At 47.2% G+C, this 22,766-nt stretch overlaps 2 long non-coding RNA genes across 8 annotated transcripts in view; both read left to right on the top strand.

Annotated features, from left to right (window-relative positions):
* LOC148107261 (uncharacterized) overlaps positions 1 to 12,488 on the top strand; it is a 45,814-nt gene extending 33,326 nt beyond the window's left edge. For 4 of the 6 annotated variants that reach the window (XR_015722785.1, XR_015722782.1, XR_015722786.1 and 1 more), the window contains one exon: positions 12,228 to 12,418. This is a non-coding gene — a long non-coding RNA (uncharacterized LOC148107261). Of the gene's footprint in view, positions 1 to 2,561; positions 3,285 to 12,227; positions 12,419 to 12,442 lie in introns of those variants that run through there. The other 2 variants (XR_015722784.1, XR_015722783.1) reach the window with 2 other exon arrangements.
* A 584-nt stretch (positions 12,489 to 13,072) lies between these two features.
* The window catches only part of LOC148107260 (uncharacterized), a 44,240-nt gene continuing 34,546 nt past the window's right edge, over positions 13,073 to 22,766 (top strand). For both annotated transcript variants that reach the window (XR_015722820.1, XR_015722821.1), the window contains exon 1: positions 13,073 to 14,313. This is a non-coding gene — a long non-coding RNA (uncharacterized LOC148107260). The remainder of the gene's footprint in view (positions 14,314 to 22,766) is intronic.

Genomic DNA, 22,766 nt, shown 5'->3' with positions numbered 1-22,766 from the left:
GTCATTGTCTTTATGGTACTTGAATGGAAGCTCCACGAGGAGGGGGAATTTCCGCTTCCCGATCTCTGCCCGGGTCAGTGCCTGGCACTAGTAGATGCTTTAAACATACGGTGAATGAATATATGAATTTGCCAGGCGTTCTTCTAGTCTCAGGGCAAGCGGCCTTGAACAAAATAAACAAGATCCCTTTCTCATGGCTTCTACTGTAAGCTTTAGACAGAAGCACACGCTTTCATGTAATAGCAGGTGCTGTGAGGAATGTACAAGAGGGAAGTGGGATTGAGGCTAGGGATGGAGGAGCAGTATTAAGTGAGGATGGGCCAACCACACAGAGGATCCAGGTGAGGATTTCAGCCAAGGGCCCAGAATTCCCGAGGGAAAAAGAAGCTCTGCTGGTTAATAGAGCCTCCCCATTTTCTCCAAAGGGCTCTTGGAATGTCTGTCTTCCCCACTAGACTAGGAACGTCCGAAAAGAGGGACTCCATCGTGTAATTGTTTATAAATATCCTCGCTGCTGATTAGTTGGACACTTGATAAATACTTGTTGATGAAACCAAGGAATCCATGTAGGAAAGGGCCTTCCCGTTTGCAAATGCAGGCTCTGAGAGACTCTTCTACCTGTCTGTTTTCTTTTCTCCTTGTATATTCTGCCTTCCTGAAGTCTAGGCCAAGGAATACATCCTGAGCATTGACTCATCTTCCTTCCAGTGCTATCCCTGAGCTCTAACATTAGGAGGTCACTTTTCCCCCCAGATCCCAACATTTATTAATCCCCTTTTTGGTAAGAATTAGGTTCAGAGCTGCAGAAACTGTTCTGTAAATGGAAAAAACTTTAGTAAAAGATTTTGGTTTTCAGAAAGTCATTTCATTTGATGAATTTTAAACATTTGCTCTTTGAGAAGCTCCTTTTCGGTTATCAACATAAAAATGAACCTATCATTTAAATATCCATGCTGTATTACTGTCCAGCACTGAGTCATGAACTTGCGGTGTTGTGATTTATAATATAGATGTGATCTTACCCCGTTTCTGCAGCAAAGCTCCTTAAAGCCCTTGGAATTCCTAAGTGTGGAGGGTGATGGGGTATCTTTTGTTTGCTGTGTTAATGAGAGACTTTGGGACTGAGGAGGGGGCTGGTTGCCTGCCAGAGGAACCAACCACTTGATTATTGGGTGGGAACTTTCAGGCCCGCCCTCCACCTCCTGGGAGGGGAGAGGGGCTGGAGAACAATGATTGTCATGAAATCATAAAATCATGCCCATGTGATGAAGCCTCCACAAATACCCTGAAGGACGGGTTCTGAGAGCTTCTGGGTTGGTGAACATTGGAGGTGCTGGGAGAGTGGCGCTCTGGAACGGGGCATGGAAACTCGATCCATACCCCTTTCCCCGTACTTGGCCCTACGCAGATCTTCTCTCTTACTCTTCCTGAGTTGTATCCTTTTATAATAAACCGGTAGGTTTGTAAGTGAAATGTTTGTCTGAATTTTGTGAGCCACTGTAACAAATTAATTGAGCCTAAGGAGGCAGTGGTTGGAACCTTCCATCTGTGGCTAGTCAAGCACAGGTGGCAAACTGGACTTGTGATGGGCATCTGAAGGGTGCTGGGGGTCCAGTGTGGTGGGACTGAGCTGTGCAAGCTGACACTATCTCCAGATAGGTCGTGTCAGAAAAGGACATGCGGGTGGTGTCAAAGACTTGCTTGTCACGTGGAAGAAACACATTGCAACTGGTGTCAGAATTGTAGAACTTTATTGAAAGTCGATACGGGGATTTGAAATTAAATGAAATCATTGATGGTCTGGTTTATCTCCAGGGATGGGGGGAATGAAAGTCCATGCAATACTTGTTAAACTAACACACTTAGGACGTAAGATCGTCGGAGAGCCCAGAGGAGGGGGATCCTTCACCCTGAAACTAAGGGGAAATAGAATTTGTAAAGAGGATTGTCTGAATCCTCTTTATGTTCATTAATACTTGCCTATCCAACCTTCCAACAAAAGCAAGGGGAATGGGTAGGATGCTCTTGTCTCCAAGATAAGAGGTTGGGTTTCCGCGGGATCAATAGAAGAGCTGAATATATATCCTTTGGATTTTGGGGGGCATACTCGCATCTGACATACGGCTGAGGAGCCTGAAGGCAAGAGCCTGTTTCCTCAGACAGCAGGAAAGATACACAGATAGAAGGGGGGAGGGGCACAAGACTTTGTTGTGAAGTAACTGAACTTCCGCGGAATGTAAGGTAAAGTTTGCCTTAGAGGTTCCTAGGGTCCAAAGACAACCTCCGGGAGAGAGGAAGGCACTACGTGGGAATCACTTAGGTCGAGCTTGACTGGTGATCATCTGATCCTGAGGGACAATCACCAACAAATAGATATAAAAACCGCATACATCCTGTTCTAGGGGAGTAACAGTGAAAAGAGCAACAGTATTGTTAAGTTCTCTGAAGACCTTAGGGGAGACAGATTTACATTTTGGTCAGGCCCTGAGATCACAAATCAGAATGAAAAATAGCAGTCAATAAAGAACTTTCTTGTATCCCTACCTCTGGTCCCTCTCCAGGCTTTTACCAGGAATGTGAAAATGGCATTTTGTAGTGAAGGGGAAATAAGCATGGAAAAAGAAAATCAACAATCTCTTCACATATTTAACCACAGCTTGGTTAGGAAAGAAAAAAAGGCATTTTCATACTGTTCATTGTCGGCTGAGTTGAGACTGTTTGCAACTTAAAATGAGAGTTAAAAGTGGTGGCGGCGACTTGCTGGAGGCGGAGCCCACATGCAAGAGGCAGCACCTGCAGGCTGGAGTCGGCCTCCGCAGTAGTGAAGGGAGCAGGGACATGCAGGGAGTGCCCCCCTGCTGGAGGTGGGTCCGAGTCCCACCCCCCCCCCACTGGAGACAGCAGGGTCGTCCACGGATGCAGCGCCCCTGCTGCAGGCACCAGCGGCAGTGCCCACTGGGCTGGAGGCCTACAGCGACCACTGAGACAACAATGGAGGCGGCTCCCTTGCAGGAGCTGCAGGAGGCTTTGCTCTTACTGGAGGCGGCTCGTGCATCAGCATCCTTCCTGGGACCGGTGCCCGCCGCAGTGGAGGAGGCGCCCTTCTCGCTGGAGGCAGCAGGGGCGACCACAAGATGCAGCGTGCCTGCCAGAGGTGCCCGCTGCAGCGCCCCTGCTGGAAGCTCCCGGGGCACCGCTGTTTCTGGAGGCAGTGCCCCTGGCACAGGAAGCAGCAGGGGCGACTATGGAAGCCCCCCAGGCTGGGGGCGGAGCCCCGCAGGCTGGGGGCGGAGCCCCGCAGGCTGGGGGCGGAGCCCCGCAGGCTGGGGGCGGAGCCCCGCAGGCTGGTCGCTTCTCACTTCCGTGCTGCGCGGACTCCAGTGCGGACGTGTTGGCAGCGGTGGAGTCTTCGGCAGCGTTGATCGTGTCATCGGCGGCAGCATTGGAGGTGTCCTGGGCTTCGAGGGAGTCAGCGAGAGCGGCGGCGTCCCTGGAGGCAGCAGAGGCTGCTGTATTGGAGGGGCGTCGACTGAAGAGGTCTCGGTGTTGGAGGCAGCCCCAGCCTCGGCGGCGCTGGCGGCGGCGCCTCCCTTTGACGTCAGTGGTGCGCCGCCTCCGGCATTGAAGGTGGCGTCGCTAGAGGCATCGCTGGAGGCGGCATCCACAGATTCGGCCTCGGCGCTGGAGGCGGCTGCGGCGGCTGTGGAGGCAGCGGCAACGAGGGCGACGGTGAGTTCCCAAGTGGCATGGGCTGCGACGCAAGGGGCGGTGAGGGTGGTGAGGGCAGCGGCGGGGAGTTCCGTGGTCGTGCTGTGGCGCGGGTGTTGATTTCCGTGGCGACGGTGGTTGCGCGTCAGTGAGGTCAGGGGCCCTGGTGGCAGCGGCACCTGCATTGTAGGTGTGCAGTGACGTCAAGGGCCGTGGAGTCGTGGGTTCCCTGGCGGGGAAGAGGATGGCATGGTTGGTTAGGGCTCTGAGTCCCAGGCGGCGGTGAGGGCGAGGATTGTGAGTTGTCATGGGTGGCGAGGGCAGCAGCCGTATGGTCCTAGGCAGAGATGGGAGAGGGCATGGGCCGTATGTTCAGCGGTGGCCACAGCAGGAAAGGCTGTTGCTTGGGTGGTGGGGAGATGGGTTGGGTTGGAAGGGGCTCTTTCTGGATCTGTTTCTCCACGGACATGGTCTTGTAGGTTATTCTTCTCTCTTGGGTCCTCTAAGATATGTATATACAGTTTTGTATTATAATTTATTTTATAGATGTTTTATATATTGTATACTTCAATATGATGCTTTATATGTTAAATTAGTTACATATGGTTAATGCTGCAATGAAGATGCAGGTATAAATATGTTTTCAAATAGGTGTTTTCATTTTGTTCCGTTAAAAGCTAAGAAGAGAAGCTACTGGATTGTAGGATAGTTCTCTTTTTAATTTTTCTTTTGTTTGCGGAGGCTGCATACGGTTTTCCACAGCGTGTGCACCTACTTCTGTACCCACCAACAGTGCACCAGGGATCCCTTTCCTTCACATCTTAGCTAACGTTTGTTATTTCTGTCTTTTTGATACTGAACCTTCTAAGCAGCGTGAGGCGATACCTCAGTGTTGTTTCGATTTGCATTTCCCTGATGATTATTGATGTGGAGCATCTTTGCACGGAACTGTTGACGTCTCTGTGTCTGCTCTGCATAATGTCCGTTTGGAAAATCCTTCCACTTTGTTTTTTGTTGTTGTTGTGATTGAGTTGTAGGAATTCATTCTATATATTGGAAAGTCACCTTTTATGAGATTTATGAGTAGCAAGTCTTTTCTCCCAGGCGGTAGGTTGCCTCTTTATTTAGTTGGTGATTTTCATGGTTGGGCAGGAGTTTTTTAGTTTCTTGTAGCTTCGCTTATTTACTTTTGCTTTTACTGCCTTGGCTTTTGGAACATGATCCAAAAAAAAAAAAAAAAATCACGCCTGAGTAGTACGTAGGGCAGCTTTGTCCCTATGTTTCCTGCTAAGAGTTGTAAGGTTTCAGGTCTTGAATTCATTTTGAGTTAATGTTTGTGTCGAGTGTAAGATAGTGGTACGGATTCATTCTTTTGCATGGGTCTGTTCGGTTTTTCCAGCCCCGCTTAGTAAAGGGACTGTCCTTTCCCCCTTGCATATTCTTGGCTCCTTGGTCATAAAGTACTGGACCGTAGAAGTGTGGGTTTACTTCTGGGCTCTGTCTTCTGTTCTGTTGATCTGTGTGTCTGCTTTGATGCCAATATGCCAGCAATCAGTAGAGCTTTGTAATAGAGTTTGAAACGAGGGAGCACAGATTTTTATGCATTTTATACCCTGCCACTTTACTGAATTTGTTCAATAGTTTTTTTTTGTGGTTGTGTTTAGGGTTTTCTACATATAATATCATGTCATCTGAAAAGAGTGACCTTCACTTCTTGGTTTCCAGTTTGGATGCCTTTTATTGATTTAGTTTTCTTGTGTAATTGCTCTGGCTAGGATTTCCAGTATTGCAGTGGACGCTTGGCCAACGTGGGTCTGAACTGGGCAGTCTGCTTATTACGTGGGTTTTTTCAGTAAAGAGACGTTGCTCTAAATGTATTGTCCGTAAGGTTTTTCTTTGTTATTTCTTTTCAGATTTTTATTGAAGTGTTAGTTAAGGTGGCCTTATAGGTGGCCTGCTGCCACCTTTCCCGTGAGCGGAGAGTGGGAGGGGTGCACTGCAGCGCAGGGTGGCTGTTACGTTGGGGTCAGGGAAGGAGGAGGAGAACGTTCCAGCGACCCTCTGGTGACACCCACGGCCTGCCCCGCAGCCCCTCGGTGTGGTTCCAAGAGAGGGAGGTGGTCCTGGGCCAGCTGACCCCTGTTTCCTTCCACCTGTAGGTGTGAAGAAATAGCGGCACTATGAGCTCATCCGGATGGCGTACGACATCACTGGTGAGAGCCCGGCTAGTGTGCCCATGGAGGTGCTTGTCGTCGAGGCTGCTAAGCTCCAGGCGCCACTACTCCTCACCCTACTTACTACAACTTGTGGAAGCAGCAGGCCGTGGGCAGGCAAGCCCGGTACAGGTACAAGGTAGTGGCACATAGGGAGGCAAGGCCACACCTGCACAATGTGGTCACCGCGCAGAGCGCCATGTTCATGCCCGCTGCCTGGCAATGAGACTCGGCTCACCAGCCAGGTGAACTGCCCCAGGCTGGAAAAGCAGCATGGGTGAGAGTCCCAGCCTCGGAGTCCTGAATGCAGTTCCTTACTCCTTGAGGACAGCACTGGGGTCAGGGAAGGGGCAGGAGAGGAACACAACACACTGGGGGATTCCTGCACCCTGAGTCCTACAGCGCCCAGCCTCAGAAGGCCCAGAGTGAACATCAGTGGGCACAGAAACGGTGGGGCCCTACGTCTCTACCAGTTAGGATTCCACTGAAGGAACCTGGGGCTCTGGGTCCTCTTCTCCTTCACTGGTACCCCATCCACAGGATAATGGGGACCTGAGCCCCTCTTGGGGGCTTGAGCCTCTGGCGCAACCCTTGCAAAAGCGCCTCTGAGCAGAGCTGCGTCCCCTGGCCAAGATTATGCAGAGGGGTCGTTCACACATTGGCTGCCTTTCCCTGCACACCTGCGCCCTCACCGCCTCTGCGGCATCATCTCTCCTCAAGGCCACACACTACATGGCAGCTTGCCAGGCCACAAGTGCCCAGCCTAGGCCCCGGGGGTGGTGTGGCTGCTGCCTCCTGGCAGCGTGAGTCTCCAGCTGCAGACGGGCAAGCTGGAAGCATCTCTGCTTGCCTTCTGAGAGATCGCCTGTTTTTTTGTCAGTTTCCCAAACTGTTCCTGCGAACGGGGCAAGCTCCGGTGGTTCTGTGCATGAGTTCCATTTGCATAGGTTAGCCTGAGACCCTAAACCTCCATGCGGCGGAGAACCCTGCTTCTTGCACCTGAGGGCAGGGGGGTGACCCTCCTCGCTCTAGGGACTGAGCTCTGAGGGATGGCAGTGTGGCATCCCAAAAGGGTCCAGCTTGTGGGGCTGCAGAGGCTTCAGGAGCCCAGCCCGGGTTAGAGCCCTCAGGCCGGGGAGTAGCACCCACACTGCTGCCTGGGCTCAGCAGAAAGATGGTGGCACAGGGCTTATGGAGAAGACAAACGGTGCGTCGTTCCAGAAAAGATTCTCCAACCAAGGCAGTCGCTTATTTGCTGTCAGCTATGGATGGAAGCCCAATGTGTGCTTTTTGTAAATTGAGGTATTTGGGGGGAAAAAAAAAAAGAAAAAACTCATTGAAAATCATAAACTGATTCTAAATGGCCACAACCTGTTGGGGGCCCAGCTCTGGAGGTCAGCATTGCTACGTGCACCCTGCCAGAGTATTTGGTGTTGACTCATGCCCATGAGCACTCCGAGCCAGGGCCTTCCTGCCCACTCACCTTCCAGCTTGTTGGCCCTCCTGCTCACAGCCGCAGCTCTGACCCCGACCAGCAGGCCGGGGCGTCCCCTGTCAGCCCCGCCAGTGCACCTTACGGGACGTCTGCCTGTAGGAGAGAGAAGCCAGAGGGCCTGAGCTGACCCTTGACCCCTTGGCCTCCACCTCCTGAGCATCTGAGGTGATTCTGCCCAGGCTCTGTTCACCCTGGTTCTTACCTCAGGCACCAAGCCCCACAGCACCATGAAAAGGCAAAGCGAGAAGAGGTTTGGAGGTTGGTGACAAGGCCTCAGCGTGTTAACCCAGAAAACCGTAATTTGATGCAGTGGTTGCCAGCTTCTGTGATGTTCGTAGTGGGTTTTAAGGGTTTGGTTCTGTGTCGAGGTGGAACTGTTCTCAGTCACTGTGTTTGGGTTGTGTGGAAGGGTTTGCAATCCTACTAATGGTAGAGACCATTTCCTAAAATGTTCGGTTGGCCAGATGCCTCTTGTTAAATGGTCTGATCATGTCTGTGGCTTCTCTTGTACAAGTAGTTCAGGATTTGCCAAAGCGTCTTTCCGTGTAATGGCTTAAGTCAGTCAACAGAGAGCATGGGCCAAAATTCCAGGCTGTTAATTTTGGGCTCTGCGGTCTTAAAATGTCCTGCTTCTCCTCAGATGAGACCATACTCTACAGTCATTGAGCAAACCACTACGTTATGGAGTTGAATGGGAGCCAGGTAAAAAATGCATATTTTTGAGACATCCAGCGGACGTCATAATCACCCTGATGACTTGGGGGGCCCATTGGGGTCCCTAAGGAGAGCCCAAGAACAAAATCACATTCCGCTGGGCGAAGCCCAGAGCCTACAGCTGGGAGTCCTGTGCTCCCTCTGTCTTAGGGAACATTTTTTCCAAGAACGTTCAGGGCCAAAAGATCAGGGACTGGCTGCTCCAGAGATGAGGTGTGACAGAAGCCAGACAGAGACCCAAACAAGCCCCTCAGAAGGCCTCCATGGACATGTCTGCTAGAGAGGTTCATCATCCACCTCAGTAGGGCCACGCGGCTCCCGCGTGGGCCTGGACACAAGGCCCTTCTGGCCCAGTGCCACCTGTAGCACGGATGTCCCCAGTCCCCCCGAGACAGGAAATGAAATCTGCCGTGTCCACACGCTGGAACCTACACAGCTGTTTGAACGTGTGAGCTGAAGTAACATCAGTAGGCACAGAGCAAGCCTCAAGTTATGCCCTTAGGAGGAAAAAGAAGGGTGCTCTGTCCAGTGTGTGCACACATGTGTGTAAATGCACACATACACACACACACTCAGGATGTGTAAAGACCACCTCTGGAACGATGGACAAGAACTCGGTAACATTGGTTACCTCCAGCCTTGGCACGGTCTGAATTTGTCACCACGCACACAGTGTATCTTCTCAAACAGAAGAGGAAAATGATGCCAGGGCATCAAGGCTGACTGCCCCCCTCCCCAGTGCCTATCCTCTCCGGGCACCCTGGGCGCTGGTCACAGACGTGAATTGAAGCGGGTGGGCTGTGACCTAGCCGTGTCGTCTTGGGAGGATTGCTGCTGCTTTCCAATTTGTTAATTATTTATAATACCACACTAAGCTGTTTTGAGGTGTAAGTGAGAAGTGGGCGGGGAAGCCGTCTGCAGACTCCTGTTGTCCCCAGCACAATCAGCTCAGGACACCTCAAGCCAGAACTGGTCCCTCCAGTGGGGGCCTGTCCACCCAGACGTCCACAGAAAAACCAGAGGTGGAGGGCCCCGGCACCTGCTTAGACAAAGAAGTCCAGACTGCCGCACACCAACCACGCCAAGACTTCACTGCCAACCGCTTCCTGCTCGTAGGCTTTTAGGTAAATGTACCACCGTCCAAATCAAAATCCACTACGCTGGTTCAGAGCCCTCACCCTGAAAGAGAACTGTGGTCAGCATTTTGTTCTGGAACAACCTAGGCCCTTTTAGCTAAGAAATTGTACCTTGGGTCAGTCCCATCATCTGTTTAGAGTTCCGTAGTGCTGGAAAGCGTCCTACATTTTTTGTCTTTGTTTTTGTTTTAAATTAGTAATGAGGTTTTGGAAATATTTGCGTATCTAACCTGTGACATGAAAACACAGGGACCGAAGCCCGTTCTCCCCCTGCCCTGTTCGTCTTCTCCCTCCCAACCCCCCATCATGTGTACTTGTCCTGGCCTCCTGAGTAGTCTCTGCTGATGACTGTCTCTCATGATGCCCAGAACAAGCACCACTAAATGTGGTTTGTGAATTTGCTGTTGCCTTTGAGTGACTCTGAATCTAAGTGGATAAGATCTTACAAAATATGGGGTTGATGGGGACAGAGAATGATAAAAATGGCTCTTCTGAGAAAACATTTTGAAATCCGGAGCACAGCACATTGTCCGATTTGGTTTACGCTACGATCACAATCTGAGAATTTAAGGGGCAGAGGTTTCCAGGAACATCCCAGGCAGGTCACTGGGTCTTGCAGTGAGCGAGCAGGCCTGGGAACACCTGCAAGGTGGGGCCGGTGAGGTCTCTGATGGAGATCAGGGCTTGGCAAACCACAGCCCAGTCCACAGGAGGAGCCTGTATTGCATGGTGCACTGGGTGTTATAGGCAAGTAATGAATCCTGGAACATTACATCAAAAACTAGGGGTGTACTGTATGGTGACTAACATAATATAATAAAAAATATCATCATTAAAAAAAAAAAAAAGAAAGCATGTTGATGGGTCTTGCCTTTCATCTAATCTGATAGGCTCCTGTCTTTGGATTGGGCCATTGAGCCTATTTACATTCAGAGTAACTACTGAGAGCTGTGAATTTACTGCCATTGTATTGCTTGTAAAGTCCCTGTTTCTGTATATTGGCTCCCTTCCTTTCTGATCTTTGTCCTTCTGGACTCTCTCTTTGCTTCATTGTTCCCCTTTAATATGTTATTTTAATAATACAATGCCAATCTAAAGAATTCTGGTATAACAGTTCGGGATTGGTTACTGCTTAGTTTTCAGTGGAGGCAAAGGTTTGTAAAAGTTAAAATTCTGCTAAGTGTACATTGAGATTGCTGGAAATGATAGGGGAAGCAACTGTGTATGCAAGAAAGGTTAAGTTGTATTTTTATAAGGGCACTATAAGGAATGAGAATCCATTTTTGTTCAGGAAAGAAAAAAAGCAATTTTGTTATTTTGTACTAAATAAAGACTGTTTATTCAGAGAGAAAAGTCTCAGGACAAAATCTGAATGAAAAAGAAAGGTGTAGGAAGTTTGTGAAGCGCAACTTCGGAAAAAACTTTTATTTATGGTCAGGACTAAGATTGAAATGAATGGATTTTATAGGTACAATGGTATAAGTCTGAAATTTTGCTTTTTTTCTCTCTGTTAAAAGGACAAAATTTTCCTGGATTGTTGGTCTGCTCTTGATGTGAAAGAGTTGTATCCCGGAGTCCATAGTCTCTCATGGTTCATCTCCCCCTCTGGTGCCCCCCCCTTCATTTTTCCCTTCCTTCTCCTAAGGATCTCCCTGCTATTCCTTATGTTCCACAAATAAGTGAAAGACCATGGACCCAGGGAAGCAAAGGAGGGTTGTAGAGGGGAGGGCGGTGGGGAAATGGGTTAGACCGGTGAAGGGTGTTAAGAAGGGCAGGTATTGCATGGAGCACTGGTTGTTATATGCAAACAATGAATCATGGGACACTACATCAAAAGTGAATGATGTACGGTATGGTGACTACCATATCGTAAAAAAAAAAAAGATGAAAGATTAAAAAGAGGGAGTTGTAAACAAAGATGTTATTACTATTATTATTATGTGTTTTCTTTACCTTTGCAGAAAAGCAAAGTTTCTATGTTTTGTCTTTATCAGGTTTTTGATGACTTAAGAGGACTGAAATGTCTCAGTTTGAAAGAAGCTAAGTTTTGCTAAAGACTGCACAATCTTCCCTAAAATGTCTTTTGGCCTCCTTGGTTCAGTTTAAGTAGTGAGTTTTGTCATGATCCATATATCTATTTAGGCCTATGCTTTAAACCATTCTGAATTTTTAAACAAATTGCCTGGGATTTAAATTGTAAGTGGAGACTTTGCTTTTCTGTTCTTTTCATTTTACTACTTAGGCTTCTTTGGTATGTTAAGTCACTTGGGAAGCATTGTGAAATAAATGATTGGGAAACCATGGGTTCTGTTGTATGGGTAAATGTTATAATTGTTGTAGGAATTATGTGAATTCCTCAAGCTTTAATATGTCTCAGTATAAGGTCCTCACTCGCTGTGCTAATTATGGAAATGTTCTGTGTCACAGAAGTAACGGGATTTCCTTGTCAAGTGCGTTGTAATGAGCTCTCATCAGATCTTGAACCATGTACATTTGTGATTCTTGTGTCATTTATGCCCTTGTCGAATGTGTTTCATCCTCAAGGAGATTCATGAAAGGAATTTTTGACAACTATAAGTTGTGCTCTTTAAAATCCTAAAACTCAACTGGGTAAGAATTTCCAGAACTAATGGAGCCGGTTTTGTTGCATTCAAACAGAACAAGAATTAATACTATGGGGCAGAAAGAGTTGAGGACGATGATGATAGTTTTGTGACTCTTGTTTGAAACATTGCTGGTTCTTTAATATGTGTTCTTCCAGATTTAAGGAAACTTTATGTTAAAATATGCATGATATAGGGAGATCGGATAAAATATGTTTTTGTGAACAAGTGGAAACATTTCACTTTTCTCCCTACCCGAATCCTCCAGAATTCAGCAGCTCTCAGTGAGTATTCCTTCTTTCAAGGTAAGTTTGATTATTTGCCAAAGTTCAACACAAGTCTGTTTTCCTTGCAACAGGTCACTCCTGGAAACTTTAGTTATTTTACCAAGGCGTTGAATGAAGTGTCCTGTTGGAGAGAGAGAGACATGCATATAGACCCTGATATGACCAGACAAGTTGAAGGATATCAGGTTGACTTGATGGAGCCCCTTGGACATATTGGCCTGATAACCTTGCTTACAGAGTTCTCAGGAGCCTTGCCAGATGAGTAAAGAGAGTTACTTCCCGGCAGGTATCGGAACCTCAGGATAGTTTGGGGATCTCAAAAAGAAGAATTGTCCCGAATCTACAGGTACTGCAGGCAAGTCTGTGGTGAATATTTGGCTTGGCCTCTGGCCTCAAGACACGATTGCCAGTTCAATCTAGAAGATTCCTTACGAAAAGTTCTGGCAAAGCAAGGTTTACAAATGTATACGGTCCATTACTGTTCTTGCTGAGCTTAGTTAGAATAGATGCTATGTGAAGTCAGTCAAGCAGAGAAAGACAATTACATGGTTTCCCTTATTTGTGGAACACAAGGAGTAGCAGGGAGATCATTAGGAGAAGGAAGGGAAAGAGGAAGGGGGACGGATAACAGAGGGAGAGAGGAACCATGAGAGACTCTGGACCCAGGGAAACAAACTGAGGGTTTTAGAGAGGAAGGGGGTGGGGGGATGGGCTAGCCGGGTGAAGGGTATTCAGGAGGGCACGTGTTGTGTGGAGCACTGGGTGTTATACACAATCAGTGAATCATGGGACACTACATCAGAAGCTAATGATGTACTGTATGGTGACTCATATATCATCGTAATAAAAATAAATGAAAAAAAAAGAAAGAGTAGATGCTAAGCCAGCAAGTGTGCGATGATCGCTGCAGCCTTCTTTCATCTAAGAAACAATCACAGATCCGTGTAACTGAAAGGCATCACCCATCTGGATTAGCACACACTGCAAACACGCCTGATATTTCTGTGCCTCAAAATGGGTCCCCTTCAGCTATGAAACCATTTATCTTGCAAGTTAGGTTGGAGACATCACTTTTGACACTGACAGTGTTTTCTGATTGGGCAAATCCTATCGGAATGCCACCCAAAGTAATCTTGGAATCCCCTAGAAGCTGGTGGTTCGAGTGCTTGCACCTTGGGTCAGTATCATAAATGCTGGTTAGGATTTAAACCCCTTTAAATCTCCTCCGAAATTTAAATTTGCATTTTGTGGTGATGAGTGTTTTGACTTCAGGTGTCTGTGAGAGGCAAATCTTCACAAGAAAAGACCCCAGGCCGATTTCAGCCAAATAGAGACTTTAGAGATGGCAAAGATCAGGGCTTACTTTCAACAAGTGTTAATGCAATTTGCCTGTTGAACCTCACCGATTTCTCTTTAAGAATGAAATACTGCTAAGATGCTATTAAAAATAGAGTTGTGAAAGAAGGAAGAAAGACTGAGAGAGTCACTCACATAGAGTTGAAAAGACATGGAGGAGGTAGGGTTTATGCACATCTCCTGTTTCAGTTCCATAAAATGGAAGATCCAGGGGTTGATGAATGAGAACACATTTCCAATGTGAAAGAAGATTCCAGGAGGAGTAAGCATTGCTAAGATAGTCCTGCAAAATGTAGTTGAAATAGGGTTGATGCACATCTTCTGTTTAGGTTCTGGGAGCAGCATGAACGTTGGACTTTTGTCAGTAGTTGCAAATGATCACTGACCTCTGGGCCACCTCCAGGACCCCATCCTCCTGCTTTGGTCTGAAATAGACATCATGGAACACCTGGTAGCCAAACCGCCAACCATGCATTAGTTTAAGGTCTGCTCGCAGCAATCCTAATTCTTTCCCAGCTTGTGCGACCCTGTGATTTTGACCTCTTTGAGCCTGCACTCCCTGCTGGCAGTGTGGAGCACACTTTCCGTTTGGGGGTGACTCTGTGTCTCCCAGAGTGCAATCCCTAAGACCTGAACTCAAAGCTGTACTTGTTTTACAGACGGTTCTTCTTGGCTCACATTCCTTGGCCTGGCGGGTAGGATGCAACGCGTCTGACCTCTGCGTCTTCGCCGCCGGTTCCAGTGAGATAGGCACAAGAATGGTCCACCCTGTCATCTCCCCGGTGGTTTTGCATCACAGTGGTAAGTTGTCTTGGTTCTGAACCTCCCGCCAGGGTTGAGGTTCAGGCCTTTATTTGGATGTCCTCTTTTGGTGGTTTCTGTCTTTACATCTGAGGGGAAAAGATACCTTCTTCTTGGCTGTGACATTGGAGACAGGTCCTTAAAAAGAAAATACACAGTTGGTTCTTTGGGGAAAAGACCTTAGTAGGACAGATGTAGAAAGTTCTGCAAGTCCTCGCCCCACACAAAAACTCTGAACCAGAGGTTGCTTCTGTTGGCAGAATCGTGCGTTAGTGCAGGTTTACCGCATAAATCGAGGTACCCCCCAGTTAGTGAGCATGTAGCAGCTGTCAGCACGGTGCTGGGTGTTCTATAGCCGAGGCCCTGGTCCTAGCACAGGCAGATCCGGTCTTGCCGATGAAGAAAGTTTCCATATAAGTTGCAGTCTCACCTCCCTAAGTGCTTTCCTTGGAGCCCTGGAGACACTCCCAATCCTCCCCTTCTTTTGTGAGATCACCACTTACCTACCATCTGGGGAAGGATCTTGATCTGCTTGTTTTCTGTCTCTGTGATAAGAAGAAAAGCCATCTTCTCGAAAACGTGTCCAAAAGGTTAATGAGGTAATCATCTCAAACCTTGGAACGTCATCATGAATTCAGTGCCGTTAGATCTTATTGAGGTCCCTGAGGTCATGCGTAAGTGGAAGAGGGGATTTGAGAACTTCGTTTAATCCACAGTTATAGAGGTGCTGAGATCTGTAAAGAAATCACACAGTTGGAAGGGAATATGGCGCTCCTTTATTCTGGTTCTGGCTTAACACCTTTTGCTCCTGGTTTGTCCGTGGTCTTTTAAATCTGAGCTTCTCGGCGATTCCATTTCAGCCACCTCAGGTCTCTGTGTTGAGTACTTTCGGGACCAAGTTCAAACTATGTAACAGGGCATACGAGGCCCTTTACCATCACTATATGAATTTGGTGTCCTCTCTCCAACCCCCTTATGGTCCAGTCACACTAAGTGTTGCTGTGTCTGTTGTTTGCATTCACACCCTCCCTGTATTCCCACCCTTTGCACTCCAGGCCTTCAAGAATCGGCCATGTCCCTTTCTCTATGAAGCTCCTTAACCTCCCCCTCAGCCCACATCATCTACCCTGTACCTCCATAATGAAGTCCTTGTCTTCCTTTGGTTCTCCGTAGGCTTCCAGCCATTTTCCAACAATACTTATTGCACACATACTGTGGGTATGTAAGCAAGAGGCGTTCTAGCAGATTAGTAAGACACTGCGCTCTAGGGCCAGACTCCCTGGGTGCGCATCTTAACCCTGCCCCTTCTCCTTAGGCAAGTCACGTGACCTCTTGGGTCCAGGTTTCCTTGCCTGTAATGCAAGGATTATAATCCTACCTGTCTCAGAGTTGCTGTTAGGATTCAGTGTTGTGGAGTTTCTCCAGCGAAAACACTCCATCATAGTCATTGTCTTTATGGTACTTGAATGGAAGCTCCACGAGGAGAGGGAATTTCCGCTTCCCAATCTCTGCCCAGGTCAGTGCCTGGCACTAGTAGATGCTTTAAACATACGGTGAATGAATATATGAATTTGCCAGGCGTTCTTCTAGTCTCAGGGCAAGCGGCCTTGAACAAAATAAACAAGATCCCTTTCTCATGGCTTCTACTGTAAGCTTTAGACAGAAGCACACACTTTCATGTAATAGCAGGTGCTGTGAGGAATGTACAAGAGGGAAGTGGAATTGAGGCTAGGGATGGAGGAGCAGTATTAAGTGAGGATGGGCCAACCACACAGAGGATCCAGGTGAGGATTTCAGCCAAGGGCCCAGAATTCCCGAGGGAAAAAGAAGCTCTGCTGGTTAATAGAGCCTCCCCATTTTCTCCAAAGGGCTCTTGGAATGTCTGTCTTCCCCACTAGACTAGGAACGTCCGAAAAGAGGGACTCCATCGTGTAATTGTTTATAAATATCCTCGCTGCTGATTAGTTGGACACTTGATAAATACTTGTTGATGAAACCAAGGAATCCATGTAGGAAAGGGCCTTCCCGTTTGCAAATGCAGGCTCTGAGAGACTCTTCTACCTGTCTGTTTTCTTTTCTCCTTGTATATTCTGCCTTCCTGAAGTCTAGGCTAAGGAATACATCTGAGCATTGACTCATCTTCCTTCCAGTGCTATCCCTGAGCTCTAACATTAGGAGGTCACTTCCCCCCCAGATCCCAACATTTATTAATCCCCTTTTTGGTAAGAATTAGGTTCAGAGCTGCAGAAACTGTTCTGTAAATGGAAAAAACTTTAGTAAAAGATTTTGGTTTTCCGAAAGTCATTTCATTTGATGAATTTTAAACATTTGCTCTTTGAGAAGCTCCTTTTCGGTTATCAACATAAAAATGAACCTATCATTTAAATATCCATGCTGTATTACTGTCCAGCACTGAGTTATGAACTTGCGGTGTTGTGTTTTATAATATAGATGTGATCTTACCCCGTTTCTGCAGCAAAGCTCCTTAAAGCCCTTGGAATTCCTAAGTGTGGAGGGTGATGGGGTATCTTTTGTTTGCTGTGTTAATGAGAGACTTTGGGACTGAGGAGGGGGCTGGTTGCCTGCCAGTGGAACCAACCACTTGATTATTGGGTGGGAACTTTCAGGCCCGCCCTCCACCTCCTGGGAGGGGAGAAGGGGCTGGAGCACAATGATTGTCATGAAATCATAAAATCATGCTCATGTGATGAAGCCTCCACAAATACCCTGAAGGACGGGTTCTGAGAGCTTCTGGGTTGGTGAACATTGGAGGTGCTGGGAGAGTGGCGCTCTGGAACGGGGCATGGAAACTCGATCCATACCCCTTTCCCCGTACTTGGCCCTACGCAGATCTTCTCTCTTACTCTTCCTGAGTTGTATCCTTTTATAATAAACCGGTAGGTTTGTAAGTGAAATGTTTGTCTGAATTTTGTGAGCCACTGTAACAAATTAATTGAGCCTAAGGAGGCAGTGGTTGGAACCTTCCATCTGTGGCTAGTCAAGCACAGGTGGCAAACTGGACTTGTGATGGGCATCTGAGGGTGCTGGGGGTCCAGTGTGGTGGGACTGAGCTGTGCAAGCTGACACTATCTCCAGATAGGTCGTGTCAGAAAAGGACATGCGGGTGGTGTCAAAGACTTGCTTGTCACGTGGAAAAAACACATTGCAACTGGTGTCAGAATTGTAGAACTTTATTGAAAGTCGATATGGGGATTTGAAAATTAAATGAAATCATTGATTGTCTGGTTTATCTCCAGGGATGGGGGGAATGAAAGTCCATGCAATACTTGTTAAACTAACACACTTAGGTTGTAAGATCATCAGAGAGCCCAGAGGAGGAGGATCCTTCCCCCAGATTTGTAGAAAAAGAGCCAGAATGGCTTCCTGATAGAATAAGGTCCTGAGCAGAGATGTGAAGGAATTGGCTGGAGCAGAGCTAGTGTGGGAGTTGGAATGGACTTAGAAGAGAGATGAGAACAAGAAGCTGCCCTATAAGACTCTCTTTGGGTAGTTTGGTGACAACACTCTTTGGATGGAGCCCAAGGACAGCTAGCCTTCCTTCATTCTAAATTCCTCCCCACAGAGGATAAGATTATGGTGCTTCCTTTACCTTAAGCTAGCCCACAAATGATCTCAACTTGTTTGTGTTTTTAATTGTAAGACGGCCTCTAGTTTTTAGCAGCTAATTAAGAAGGAACCCTGCATTGTCATGAGAAGAACTTTTAAGCCAGGGAGCACATGAATGTAAACGTTTTTTGTTATTTCGATCCAGAATTGGCACTGTTAGAAAGATTGGAGGCTGGAGAAGACTTGTGAGTGTATAAATGAATGTGAGCTTATTTTAGGCAGTTGTAAAGATTTCCCCATGAGACCTTTACTCTTCCCGGAAGGTGGGTGGGACGGACTAGATATGTCTAAGAAAAACTGTCTCGAGGCTGTTCAGGATGGGGTTTTCAGGTGGATAAGTCCCAACACTCCACTGCCCCACAAAGCCTACAAAGGAAAGTGAAGAGGTCAGGAGAGGAAAGCCAGGGATGTTCATGGGGGGCGATGGTGTGTGTTTTGTGTTTTGTTTTTCTTTTTGTTTTTACTTCAAATGGATGCCTTAAATAGTTGAACTCCTTTGATGAAAAAGCTAATGTGTTGAATTGACTTTACCATTCTACATGGAGGGCAGGGTGCCCTGGGTGCGGAACAGCTGGAGGGAGCCCGAGCCCCACCTCCCTTAGTGCCTCCTTGGGTTCCCCAGGAGAGGAGCCGGGGTGGAATGGGCTGGGCCCCAAAGCAGGCTGAGGTTGCAGAGAAGCTCTGTCTGAAAAGTAGGAGTGGTTCGGGCCTGGCGACACAGACCTAGGAACCCCGTGCTGACCGAGCCGCCACATTCATAAGGCGTCTTCAGTCACTCCTGACAGCGAGAGCGCCAAGGAGCAGCCCGCATATTCCAGGGAGAGTTTATATGGAAAAGCAACACCCTCAGACCCGCAGGGTGAGCCATTTAGTAAGTGAAGGACAGCGTCGTGTACCTGCTTCCCAGGATTATGTGGAGCTCAAACTGTGGAACGGACATGAAGTCACCGTACAGTGGGTGACACCAAGTTAATGCCGTCATTCTTGACTGTAACTGGGCGAGCCTCTACACGGTAGCTTGTAGGTAGTGAGAATAATGGATGCTTGTGGGTAACTCATGGCTAACGGAGGGCTTCGGTGGATGTTTGCTCCTTTGCTCTTCCCAGCAACCTTGGAAGGTAAGGGGAGTTTCCCATTTCCAAATAAGGGAACTGCAGGTCAGCTATCTACACAGCCAGTGAATGGCATTTCTGGTGTGTCAATCTAGGTATTGTCCAGGTTGCTGTTCAAAGTGTGGCACCCAGACCCACAGCCTCAGCTCTCTGCACTCTCTTCCTCTTCTGTAAGCCTAAAGTTATTTCACAATAATCAGTTTAAAACAAGAGTCAAGGCGCACCTGACTGCTCTGTCGTAGAGCACGTGCCTCTTGGTCTCTGGTTTGTCAGTCTGAGGCCACACCTCCCAGCCCAGGGTGGAGAGCAGAAGAAAGGAGGGAATGGAGAGGAAATTTAAGAAGCTAGGTAACTTTTCAGATCCACCGGCTTCTGCAGTTTTTAGTGAAATTGACAGAACACTGGAATCACCAACTCTCCCTGCACACCGTGTGCTCTGTCACATTCTGAAGCAGTGGTTCTTGACCTTGGCTGGACATCAGAATCCCCTGGGGAGTCTTATAAAATCCTGATGGCCGAGTTCTCCTGCAAGATTCTGATTTAATTGGTTTGCTCGTGACCTGGGCAACAGGACTTTTACAAGCCCCGAGATTCTGTGTGCAGGCCAGGGTCAGAACCATTGTTCTAAAAAGACTTCAAGTGACTTTGGAGGTGCATCATTTCCTTAGGCTAACTCTGATAATGATGGGCCAGTTTTTGCTCCATTTATCCAGCAGGTGAAGTCTCGCAGCAGGGCAGCTTTTCAGAATATCTAGTTCACCGTGGGAAGGGGGGCCTAGAAAACTGAGCGCTCCGTTGCGTGCAAGCAGCAGGCTGGTTTGGCTGCTGCTTATCTCCTTGGCAGTTTCAGTGCTGTTATCAGAGTCAGGCAGTATGGACATATTTCTGCATCAGTATTTGTTGGTGTTCGTGAAAGTTGGAATACCACAGTACTTTAGGAAAAGTACTAACCTGAGGCCGCACAACTCAGTCTTTCAATCCTGTCACTAGCGCAGAAGTTCCTTGAGCCTAGTGCTTTGTATTTGTTTTGTTCACTGTTGAATCCCCAGTGTCTAAACTTGGGGTAAGATAGTAGGTATTCAGTACATGTTGAGTAAACGAATGAGTAATTAAGAGTGGATTATAATGTGCCCTGTGGGAAAGGGGAACCTTCACACTGGTGGAAGCCCAGCCTCTCCCTGTCACCCTCCCCCTCGGGATCTCCAACAGGGAGAGGTGACGGTCCAGCTCATAGGTCCCCCAGCCTCGAGGAGAATCTTTTTGTCCCTTGGCTGAGATCGTCCTAATTGTCGTCTTCTCAAATTGTCGCTTATACTCACATCCTACCATCACAACAACTGAGACTGAGAATAAATGTTCCGTTTAATTGTATCCTCTCCCCCGGTCATCTCCCAGGCAGTGGTAGGGATAGTATTCTATCACCGGCTGTGTGACCTTGGACAATTCACTTAACCTCTCTGAGCATCAGTTTTCTCATCTGTCAAGTGAAGCTGCTACCTACCTCACAAGTTGGTTGTGAGAGTTACGCTGAGTGAATGTATTTTAAATGTTTAGCACCACGTTTGGCCCACAATTGGCCGTTCCTAAAGATTACTTCTGCTCTGCATTTCCCTTCACTTGAACAGCAATAGAGGAAGGCACAGATTCACTTCATTCTCATTATTCGTGGTCCTGCAAACCCTGAGTTAGTGAGCACTGAATCGGTGCTCCGAGGGGCAGCACAGTTAGGTCCCTCCTCACTTATCTGTCAACCAGTCAGTACATCACTTTACTTTATGTGTGTTTCCTTAAAGACAACTTATTTAACATATGCATCGCTGATCTGTTCACATTGAGCTCATGGCCAACAACCCGTAACTGCTGCCTGGATGAAGCTTATCTAACACGCATTTCCCCCATGAGACACACAGCCTTTTCTTGCTTGGAAGACTAGAGAGCACTTCAGCACTACACCTGAGGACCATTTTAAATGGAAATCACCGGCAGGGATGAAAAAAAAAGCCAAAAAATGCAGCAATAATCGACTGTGAAGGGGATTCTTGTTTACAGTAGGAGAGCTGAAACAAGGCAGTTTGGCCTTCTTTGACCTCAGCTGGGACCCCCCCCTTTTTTTTGCCACTCTGCATGTCCAAGAACGTTGGATTTGGGGGTTACAAATTTTAGTGAGCGGGTAGCTCCACAGGTACGGAATCCATGGGGAATAAGGATCCACTGTTGGAAGTAGATCCGGGACAAGCGTTAGGGAACCACGGGGTTCCGGAGGGCAGAGCGCATGTTGGGCTGTGCTTCCTTGGTGGGCCCCGAAGCTAGAACAGTTAAGGGCACAGAGCAGGTTCTTAGTAGATAACTGTTGGGCTCTTGATCCAATTGAACAAACACGTGTCCTATCCCTATGTCGGCAGTCCCTGGGATAAGCATCTGGTTTTACCCTGCACTCATCTGCTAGCAGGGTTCCCATTCCACAGCTGTTAGGAGGATAGATTTTACTGACTTTTTATAGGGACAGCAGGAGGGTCCCTCCCGTTTCTCCAGCCTTCCCACCACCTAGAGTCTGCTGTGTGACTTTTCCCTCACACCAGCCAGGCTGGCAGGCACCATTCTTCACCTTCTCAGAAACCAGCCCTCCCTCTCTGTCTAGATTTACACTCAGCAATTAGGCTCTGTCCTGGCTTCTCCGGGTTAACCCGTCACTTTGCTCAGGAAACGAAGCGTCATTAGAAGTAGAAATTTCTGATTCCCTATGAATCATGTCAAGTATCTTTTCATAAATTTCTGTGCTAGGTGCCATAATAAGGAAATTTGCAGTGATGAGAAAGATCGTGCCCCTTCTCTAAGGAGCTTGCAGACCTGTGGTGCGACGGTCTGTGAAGTACAGGAAGGCAGAAGAGGCAGTGAGACCCGTATGAACGAGCCCTTAGGAGTCCAGTCAACAAAATCGTGTAGCAACAAAGAAGATACACGCAACCTCCCCGTCAATTATTTTTAATCATTAGAAGCCTATACTTCTAATGCAATTTCTAGTAAAAGGGGAAAAAATGAACAAAGGTACATTCACATTTGTAGTGCATGGATACATTATAATTACAGACTTCATGAGCTTATAAATAATGTAAGTATGGCTAGACGTGTAGTATACAAATGACTTAGTTATTACCTTGCCCAAAGTGACATCCTGGAGTGGAGACAAATGAATTTTATTTTTGTTGGCTCAGAAGTGAGCTAAGGTTTCTTTGGTAAACACTAAGAAAAAAGTAGTAAGTTCATTTTGTTCTCCCTAGTTCCCTGACGAATGTTATAAAAGAAAAATTTTAAGTAGCCACAAATAACTTCCTGAGGTCATGAGGATAGTGTTTTGCCCTTAGTGACCCATTGTCAGGCATTTAGCTTTTTGGACAAACTACAGTGGGTTTTACATTCTAGACTTACTTATCCTTGTTAATTCATTTCAGCTTGTGTGGAGTTCATGGGAATGTGGGCTCATTTAATTTTGTTTTCAATTAAGATCTTTTTCATTACTGGAGAAATGCGTAAACATCGTGGAAAGTTGTAGAATTCACTGACATCAAAGACCATCATTGTTAATTTTTTAATAGTGCCCATTCCATATTTTATTGTATTTCATTCTAGTGTTTTTCTAGGCATTTATTATATAATTATTTAAATGGTGTCATTGATGTTTTTTGAGCGTTCTTCCAGAGAGGGATTATTTAGAAT

This window comes from Ursus americanus, chromosome 33 (genome assembly GCF_024610735.1).
Source record: "Ursus americanus isolate L20-20 chromosome 33, mUrsAme1.1.p, whole genome shotgun sequence".
Classification (NCBI taxonomy): domain Eukaryota; kingdom Metazoa; phylum Chordata; class Mammalia; order Carnivora; family Ursidae; genus Ursus; species Ursus americanus.
Note: the sequence above shows the minus strand (reverse complement) of the source record. Positions and strands in the feature narration are given on the sequence as shown.